We start from the raw sequence: 11,352 nt of genomic DNA on the forward strand, positions 1-11,352 counted from the left end.
CCCAAAACAAAGCGCAATTAAGAGCGAAATCTTTCGCGAGTGGAGCGAGCCGCCTTTAGTTTTTGTTTCGCAGTCAGTACGAAGATTGTGGACCACGTTTACACAATGCGAAATTCGATGAGCGAAACCCTTTGATGCGCGGACAAAAACCAACAGACCTGTGGCTCGCAGCGAGGGCCCTCGCCCCGCAATTCCTTGCGGTGAGGGAGGCGTCTACACTAGGCGAAATTTCCTCGCGCAATTATTTCGCGAGGAAAATTTCGCTAATGTAAACGCCGCTTAACACTGATTTTCTACAACAGCTGAACGTAATAAATAAGTAACCTCAAACCTCACTTCAACGATGAAAAATAGCAACTCTATGGGAACCCATATAGTTTAATGCGTTAAAGCCATAGAAATCCTAATATATACTTACTCTAGAATGCTAATCCACAAAGATTATAGAGTTAGGAAGATAGGAAACCAAGCGAATACACTTGCGTTAGCGCCACCTGGTGGTTCAATTGTGCTGCTAAGAATGGTTAAAATATTTATTCGACGGCCATTTGGAGACACATAATTTGACTTTTGTAAGATTTGAAGCCGTTTTGTTTTGATTCTCTTTCCGCTCGTCGTTTATTTAGCTCATTCTAGTCGTTTATTATTGAAGTGTTTTGTGTATTTCCTTAGTGAAAACTTCAAAGTCAAAGAAAAATATCTTTGCTTAAAATGTCGTATGGAAACTATTGTATGATGAGGAACTGTGGAAACTGTAGTACAAAAGATTCTCCGAATATAAGTTTTTTGAATTTACTATAAAAATGGGAACGTAAGTATTGAAACTCGTACAATGTGACTCTGATATTGTTTGATTTTTATTTTCAGTAATCTGAAGTGAATAGGATTTTCAGTATGTCAAGACATTGACTTGGTGAACTGCAGTAATAAAGTTTCTCCTGGAATACGTAGAGTCATAATAGATTCTTTGAGGTTGCATCTCCCGAATACTGAGCAGAAAAAAAGAAACTTGTTCTCTGATGTTCGATAAAATTAGTCTATGTGAAGAGTTGCACTTTAACGATCACCACGTTGTCTATGAGTAAGTGGTGGGACAAGCTGAGGATGGATAGATAGATAGATAAATCTTCTTTATTTCAAATCTTACAAAGATGTTAATATGAGAAATGAAATGACGTCAAAAAAAGTCTAATTTCTACAAATGCAGACTAATGGAATTGAAATATTCATCTAAATTATATGGTTCCAATCGAACCAGCATTTTTCTGATCAAGTTCTTAAAAGTTCCTACATGATTACATCTCTTAACGTTGTCAGTTTATTGAACAGTTTAAAACACATATAGTATGGACCCTTCTCTGTCATAATTAATCTGTGTTGTGGAAAAAGAAGATCTAGATTTCTTGTATTATAATTACTTACGTTCCCTATTGAATTCAAAAATATCCTTATTATCGAAAACAAAAACTAAGCACTCATAAATATATAAACCATAAATGGTAAATAAATTCTTTTGACGAAACTTTCCTCTACAAGATTCTCTGAAATATAATCTGTACATACATCTGAAAGTTCTTTTCTGAATAACAAATATTGAATTAATTTTTACATTACGACCCCAGAAAATAATTCCATACCTCAAAACTGATTCGAAATTAGCATGATACATTATTTTCACAATATTCTCATCCAAGTGATTGGACAGAATCTTTATTCCATAGCCAATACTGGACAACTTCAGACAGACCTTATCTATATGAGTTTCCCAATTGAGGAATTCATCAATATGAACACCCAGAAATTTGGTTTCTGATAAAAGTGGAACACTGTTGTCATCCAGAGTAATGCTATCGAGGGAAGCATTCGGAGCCTGTCTAGTATGAAAGAGTACCAGATTGGTTTTGGTCTCATTTATTACCAATTTATTCATATCAAACCAATCCTGCAGCTTAAAGAATGCATCTCTTGTTCTGCAATCTGATTCAAATCACCCCCCTCAATTAAAATATTCGTATCATCAACATAATTTACATTTAAGTACTCATCTATTGCCTGTGGTAGATCGTTAATATAAACTAAAAATAAAATAGGACCAGCTATAGTACCTTGACCAACTCCAAATTCAACATTTCGAATATCTGATTTTACATCATCACTCAAGCCTTTGAAAACAACTTGCTGCTTCCTACAGGACAAAAAGGATCTGATCCAATTATTTGCTTTTCCCCTTATTCCACACTTATCCAGCTTCTGAAGAAGAAGCTCACGGTCAACACAATCAAAAGCTTTGCTTAAATCAAGAAAAAGCCCCAATGCAAAATTTTTAATCTCCAAACAATGTAAAACTGCATTCACAAATTGAAAAATAGCAGTGTTGGTAGATCTGCCCTTTAGATATCCATGTTGAAATTTTGAGAATAAAGTATTTTCATTCATGAAACTTAATAGCCTAGTGATCATAACTAATTCAAAAATCTTGGAGAATGCGGGTAACAAACTAATTGGTCTATAGTTACTTGAGTCGAGTGGATCCCCTTTCTTGAACAATGGTTTTATCAATGCAAATTTCAACTGATCAGGATAAATAAAGTACCTCATGGAATTATCAATTATATAACAAAGCACATCTGATAATGTCTTTACAGAATTCTCCACCAATTTCAAGGGTATACCATCGTAACCACAACAATACTTATTCTTCAAATGGTTAGACAATTCAACCAATTCAGTTGAACTGACTGCTTTAAGAAATAAGGATTTATCACATTCTGGAATTAGGCATTCAAAGGTCCTATTTTTCTGAGTATTCGTCAAACTTTGTACAACATCAACAAGGTACTGATTAAATTCATTGACAAATTTTGGTGGATTTTCATGTATAATACTATTCTGATTTGAATTCTTTCCAGTAATTTCTTTACAAATTGTCCACATAGTTTTAATTTTACAATCTGATCTATTAATCCTATCGTTATATTGTCTAGTTTTCTAATTTTTCAATAAAATATCATATTCTTTTTTCAACCTATTTTATTCAGATTTACAAACAGAATTAGAACCTGATAAAACAAGCACGGAATCTAATTTTTGTTTAATCTTTTCAATTTCAACATTTTTAAGAGGGCAACTCCGTTTTTTATTTTTGTGCACTGGAGTTAATGAAAAACATTCATTGAAGATATTTATAAAAGTATTAATGAAAACTTGCCACTGCAAATTAACATCAGATTTCTCAACCCTTAAAACTTCCTCCCAATTTTGTTATTCAAGGTTTTTAATAAAAAGTTTTTCATTATTCACACTGAAAAATCTCTTCCTGACAAGCTCAACCTTAACACTATTATCTAGTTGAAAGCAGAACTTCTGAGCCTTATGGTCAGAAATATGATATGCTAGTACTTCAGACGATACAATGTTACTTATATTTGTGAAAATATTATCTAGACAGTGTTTTGAATGTTCCGTAATTCTCGTGTATTCATTAATTTGAGCATTTATGGAAGAATGATTCATCAATGCGAAAAACCTTGTTCTGACATTGTTTTCATCCTTCATCTCAACATTAAAATCACCCACTACGAAAATGTCCCTGTTTTCAATCATTTTGTGACATAAAATATATTCAAGTCTATCGAAAAATACCTCGATATTTCCTTTGGGTGGTCTGTAGATGGATAGTACAATCATACTCGACTTTTTCACAAAATATTCTACCGCACAACATTCGAATTCCCCCGGCACTGATACATCACTAATAAAAAGTTGATTTCTCTTGCAACACCATCACGAATATAAATTTCGGAACCCCCAAGTTTTTTAGATTCACGACAAAAACTAGCACTAAGTTTGAAGTCCTTTAATCCCAGCTGACTCAATTCATCAATTGATCTCCAGTGTTCAGTTATGCAAAGTACTGCACATTCCGGATGGTTTGTTGTTACATATTCTATTCTGTAAACACTATTTCCTAAAGATTGAACATTCTGGTGAATAATACTTATACTCTGGTAACATTGTTTGTCCTTATTTGAGATTATCCCTGTTTTTTACGAAAAAATTGCCTATCAAATGCAAATTCTCTCACAACCACACCCTTATGCCAGAAAGATCATTAAAAATTTCTTTATATGCTTCATCACACGGAACTCCGACACTGAATGCAGAATTCTGACCAACAGTATTCAATTTCTTCACTATAATTTGTTTACTTTCGGTAACATCTTTCAGAAACATTTTTATTTCGTCTTCAGAAACATGATTACCGGCGATTCTTCCGACATAAATCCATTTTCTTCGCAGGGCACCCTGAATTGGATTATCTTTATTTGTATTCTTAGTCCCATAGATTTTATTTGCATCTTTCATATTATTGTATTTTCTTTCCCTTCCTCTTCTGATAGTTGTCCAACCATCCTCGTTACTACTTGTAGAGGCTGACAATGGCAATTGTTTCTTCATTGGATCGATTGTCGTGTTTACACCCTGTTCTCTATTGTTTATATTTACATTGTAAGTTTTAGATGACGGCGCTGAAGATGACATTTGCGGTTGGGTATTCCTGTTAACTGCAGAACTAAAGGAAATTGGTCCAGATGTTGTATCCGAGGCATGCTCCATATCTTGATGTCTTGGGTTTTTCATGGGTTTTTTCAATTCTTGTTTATCGTTTTTGAAACGAAGTTCTAGACTTTGAACTTTCTCATTCAATAATTTATTATTTTCAATTAAAATCAAATTGAAATTCTTGGATTCCTTGAGGAGTTCCCTAAGATAGGCAACCTCAATTTTGAGTATCTGATTTTCGGTTTTGATTGAAACTTCTTCATCAGTTACTCCCAGGTCCGATGTTTCATGCTGACATTCGGCATTTTTTCTGCTAGCGTCCTTAATTAAGCAGGATGGATGAAAAATTTCCACACACTTGCTGCATTTCACATACTTATTCGCTTTACTCATGCAATAATTGCACATTCTTTCCAAATTTTCATTTGAATTATTCGTATTCGCTAAGCGATCGACTGACACGTCTTCACACCTCGACACCTTGAATACATACATGGTATAAAAGAGTCCAAAACTTCAAGTAAAAAAGACACAGCAATACAAAGTACTTGAGAAACCAACAGGTCGAATTTGGGAATAATTTTTAACTTTAAATCTGGTTTTCTCTAAACCAAATAAAATGCACTCGTACTCCTAGGCTCTTACACACTCTCACACTACAATTTTATACATTGGAATAGATACATGTATTTCAATTTATCACTGAATTTTATAATTTATAGCTGGATATATGTATTATTATGTTGATATGCAATTCATGTTATTAGTGAAGTTATTTGCATTTTGAAGATGACTTGTTATTCTTACATATCTTTACCGACATACAGGTTACACCTATGTAAATTTGTTTTTAATTGTGGTTCTGAAAATTCTGTAACTAATATGTAAAAGAATTCTTGAAATATTTTGTATCGAATATTTGTTCATATTAATTTTTGATAAAAATTGTACAAATTCAACTGATTCTATTAATTGGAAAAAATGTATTGTGTAGAAATAACACCTTTGATATATAACATTTCACTATGTTCTGTAGTGTTCTATTTTCAGAGCTCAATTATTTGTGTACAGGGTGTTATCGAAGGTGAATTATTTTCACCAATTGTACCTTCCGTAAAAAAAAGCCTGACTTTTGAATACACCATGTACAATCTTCAATTTTGTCAAATTTTTCTATATATTTCAAATAAAAAGTATAGCGAATCTAACACAGTATTTCATTAATTTTAATTGATTCACAACAATGTTTAGATGAAAAAAACATCTTGATCACAAAACAAAGGCCTATTTTTGTTTTGTCGCTCAGCATGTTCTTTGTTTTTTCTGGTTTTGACCAAGTCTATACTCGAATTCAGTAAAAGGAATAGAATTCGAATTTCGCGCCCTTTTATTGAGGAACAGAATTCGAATTTCGCGCCCTTCAATTATGAAATAGAAAACTGTTATTTAACAGTTTGACAGTACGATTTCAGCGCCATCTGATTGTCAATTGTGAGCAACACAGGCCAAAACGTAGTCGGTTTTTAGTACTAGCGATATGAGGCTATTCCATAGAAATCATAATATATATACTTATTCTAGAATGCTAATCCATTAGTAAAAAATGCGGCGAAAAATTGACAGTTGTCGTTAAAGCGAATGCGCAACATTAGTTTATTTCAACTCGAACGTTGCCTAGACTTTCCTATCTTATGTCAGTCGAATTGTTTATTTGGTATAAATGAGATTATTTTTCGATTCATACAGGACTTCTTGTCGGTATTGAACACATGCATAGATGACTAATTGTGTTTATATATGCTTTGTTTTAGAAAATCAGTATGATGTTGCAGGTTTCAATGAAAATATATCGGGATCTCGGAGGTGACGTGTTATAAGTACAAATCTAAATTTGTCGATAGAGGTATTATTGAGTATTCATTGATTGTTTGACCAAACCGTGAATCGGCTGAAGATTGCAGTTTTATAGCGAATTCCATGGTAACAAATGGTGCTTACTAAATATTTGGAACTCACAACAAAAATTCCAGAAGATCTTAACTTAATATCACCAATGCAATTCGATATTATCGCAGATTCGATTAGATGAACAGGTACCTAAGCATTGAGTGCATATTATAAACTCCGTGCAACAATTTCGAAATATCCTGATCTAGTGCAATACTACTATATACCATCAATGAAATTCGCTATCAGTGGAACTAGATAATTCATTCAAGTTTTTTAATTTATTTTTTTGCATTTATTATTTTTAAAATGATAGACAATTACACAAGTACATTTCAGAAAATGTGTCCTAAAACTCCTTACCTCCGAGCAGATCGTGCAACAGTGAAAAATCAAATGACTGAAAGAAAACGCGTTGTTGTCCGACATACCTTCGTTACATGAATCGCCCCCGTCTTCATAAGATTCGATCGACAGAATATTCAGAAACTCGGCAACGTTCTACTAGAAAATAAACTAATGATGCGCATTCGTATTAACGACCACTGTCAATTTTTCACCGCATTTCTTACTACTGGATTAGCATTCTAGAGTAATAATATATAATATGATTTCTATGGGCTATTCCAATCTTCCTAACTCTATAATCTTTGGCTAATCCAGTAGTAAAAAATGCGGCGAAAAATTGACAGTTGTCGTTGAAGCGAATGCGCGACATTAGTTTATTTCAACTAGAACGTTGCCTAGACTTTTCTACCTTATGTCAGTCGAATTGTTTATTCGGTATATATGAGAAATAAACATATTTCATTCGGTGAAAAAACTTATTTTTCGATTCATACAGGACTTCTTGTCGGTATTGAACACATGCATGGATGACTAATTGTGTTTATATATGCTTTGTTTTAGAAAATCAGTATGATGTTGCAGGTTTCAATGAAAATATATCGGGATCTCGGAGGTGACGTGTTATGAGTCCAAATCTAAATTTGTCGGTATTATTGATTATTCATTGATTGTTTGACCAAACCGTGAATTGGCTGAAGATTGGAGTTTCATATCGAATTCCATGGTAACAAATGGTGCTCACTAAATATTTGGAACTCACAACAAAAATTCCAGAAGATCTTAACTTAATATCACCAATGCAATTCGATATTACCGCAGATTCGATTAAATGAACAGGTACCTAAGCATTGAGTGCATATTATAAACTCCGTGCAACAATTTCGAAATATCCTGATCTAGTGCAATACTACTATATACCATCAATGAAATTCGCTATCAGTGGAACTAGATAATTAATTCAAGTTTTTTAATTTATTTTTTTGCATTTATTATTTTTAAAATGATAGACAATTACACAAGTACATTTCAGAAAATGTGTCCTAAAACTCCTTACCTCCGAGCAGATCGTGCAACAGTGAAAAATCAAATGACTGAAAGAAAACGCGTTGTTGTCCGACATACCTTCGTTACATGAATTGCCCCCGTCTTCATAAGATTCGATCGACAGAATATTCAGAAACTCGGCAACGTTCTACTAGAAAATAAACTAATGATGCGCATTCGTATTAACGACCACTGTCAATTTTTCACCGCATTTCTTACTACTGGATTAGCATTCTAGAGTAATAATATATAATATGATTTCTATGCAAAGATTATAGAGTTAGGAAGATAGGAAACCGCCTCATATCGCTAGTACTAAAAAGCGTATACGTTTTGGCCTGTGTTGCACACAATTGACAATCAGGTGGCGCTGAAATCGTGCTCTCAAACTGTTGAATAACAGTTTTCTATTTCATAATTGAAGGGCGCGAAATTCGAATTCTGTTCCTCAATAAAAGGGCGCGAAATTCGAATTCTATTCCTTTTATTGAATTCGAGTAGACTTGGTCAAAACCAGAAAAAACATCCTGAGCGACAAAACAAAAATAGGCCTTTGTTTTGTGATCAAGATGTTTTTTTCATCTAAACATTGTTGTGAATCAATTAATATTAATGAAATACTGTGTTAGATTTGCTATACTTTTTATTTGAAATATATAGAAAATTTTGACAAAATTGAAGATTGTACATGGTGTATTCAAAGGTCAGGCTTTTTTTTAACGGAAGATACAATTGGTGAAAATAATTCACCTTTGTACACAAATAATTGAGCTCTGAATATAGGACACAACAGAACATGGTGAAATGTTATATATCAAAGGTGTAATTTCTACACAATACATTTTTTTCGAATTAATAGAATCAGTCGAATTTGTAAAATTTTTATCAGAAATTAATATGATATTCGATACAACATATCTCAAGAATTCTTTTACATATTAGTTACAGAATTTTCAGAACCACAATTAAAAACAAATTTACATAGGTGTAACCTGTATGTCGGTAAAGAATAACAAGTCAACTCCAAAATGCAAATAACTTCACTAATAACATGAATTGCATATCAACATAATAATACATATATCCAGCTATAAATGATAAAATTCAGTGATGAATTGAAATAGGTACGTGTATCTATTCTAATGTATAAAATTGTAATGTAAGAGCCTAGGAGTACAAGTGCATTTTATTTGGTTTCGAGAAAATCAGATTTAAAGTTAAAAATTATTCCCAAATTCGACCTGTTGGTTTCTCTAGTACTTTGTATTGCTCTGTCTTTTTCACTTGAAGTTTTGGACTTACTCTTTTATACCATCCTCAGCTTGTCCCACCACTTACTCATAGACAACGTGGTGATCGCCAAAGTGCAACTCTTCACATAGACTAATTTCATCGTACATCAGAGAACAAATTTCTTTTTTCTGCTCAGTATTTGGGAGATGCAACCTCAAAGAATCTATAATGACTCTACGTATTCCAGGAGAAACTTTTTACTGCAGTTCACCAAGTCAATGTCTGGACATATTGAAAATCCTATTCACTTCAGAGTACTGAAAATAAAAATCAATCAATATCAGAGTCACATTGTACGAGTTTCAATACTTACGTTCAGATATTTATGGTAAATTCAAAAAATTTATATTCGGAGAATCTTTTGTACTACAGTTTCCACAGTTCCTCATCATACAATAGTTTCCATAAGACATTTTGAGCAAAGATGTTTTTCTTTGATTTTGAAGTTTTCACCAAGGAAATACACAAAAAACTCTAATAATAAACGACTAAAATGAACTAAATATAAATAAACGACGAGCGGAAAGAGAATCAAAACAAAACGGCCATGTTTCTTCAAATCTTACAAAAGTCAAATTATGTTTCTCCAAATGGCCGTCGAATAAATATTTTAACCATTCTTGGCATCTTAGTACAACAGTTGAACCACAAGGTGGCGCTACCGCAAGTGTATACGCTTGGTTTCCTATCTTCCTAACTCTATAATCTTTGATTTCTATGGTTAAAGCATTGTGTATAAAGCCCTCCTGGGTTTAATACTCAATGGTTAAAGACAGAAACCCAGGTAAGAATGTACCAGCGTTCTTATCGCAACCGAAAAAACCATTAAAAAAAGACTAGCGATATTTCGGCATCGAAGAATTCTATAAGACACAAATTCCACAGTACTCCTAATCTGCAACCTTTTCCACATTTAAGTATCATAATGAGAACACACAATTTCAAAATCTAAAATGAGCGCATCCACCATTTCTCTTTATGATTGAACAACAATCTTCAAATGACGATAACTTATGTACATTTTTATACACACACAAGCGCAATATTCCATCAATTGCCTATTAAGAAGTATAAGTAACATGTCCCCATTTCACCTACTTAACTACCTACCTAATTATGTATCTACCTACTTACCTAGCAACATGTATAATACTTCAACTGAACACAACGATATTAAACTGGCAGCTTGCTTATGTTAATTTATGAGAATGTTTAATCGACGTAAGGATATAGGAATAAGGATCGTACAAGTGACTATTTTCTATTGTACAACAATACTATCAATGGAAAACAATATCTTTTGAATACATTCAATTTTTGTTTTGTTTTTAACTAGTGATGGAGGTAGAAAGGCCCGCCCCCTCCATTCTTTCGCCCCCCTCCACCACTACCTCTTCCCTATGGACCTCTGCACGGGGTGCCTCCGGCACCCCCTTTCCCGATGGCCACGCCGACGCCGCCACCGCCGGCGCCTCCACCTTGGAGGGGCCAGCCTCCACCGCCCTCGCCTCCGCGGCCGCCCTCCTCCATTTATACTTCCGGTAATATTTATTTATTTATTTATTTATTTAACTTTCTACATCCAACAGGCAAATGCCCAATTACAGGTGTATACAATAAACCAATACATACAGGTATACCTACATATATGTATAATAATGTCTCAAGCCGTCGCCAGTCGAGGCTATGGACTATGAGCAAAAATCACAAAAAAAAAACAAACAAACAAAAGATTAGTTTCTAATTAACATATATAATTGTCTCTTAAACTGACCTAAACTAAGAAAAAACATATCAATTGAGGGTAAACTATTCAAGCTTCTGCAGATAGATGCTACCGGACTATGAAAATGGTGTGGAGTATTAGAGACAGTAATCCTAAAAGTTAAATTCGTTCTGGATGAAAAGCGTGGCGTATTAAAATTCAACAGAGATAGCAGATACATCGAATCGACTTGACCATTAACTAATTTGAAAGCAAAGATTGCACCTGAAATTTCTCTCCTCTTTCCCAAACTTGTGAAGTCAAATTCAACCAGAAGACAGTTATAATCGTAATGACGAATAGGGTAAACGCTATGCTTTTCGAAATATAAAAATTTCAAAAATTTCTTTTGGACGGATTTCAGCGCTACAATATATTTTTCGTGGTTGGGA

This window comes from Coccinella septempunctata, chromosome X, assembly GCF_907165205.1.
Source record: "Coccinella septempunctata chromosome X, icCocSept1.1, whole genome shotgun sequence".
NCBI lineage: Eukaryota > Metazoa > Arthropoda > Insecta > Coleoptera > Coccinellidae > Coccinella > Coccinella septempunctata.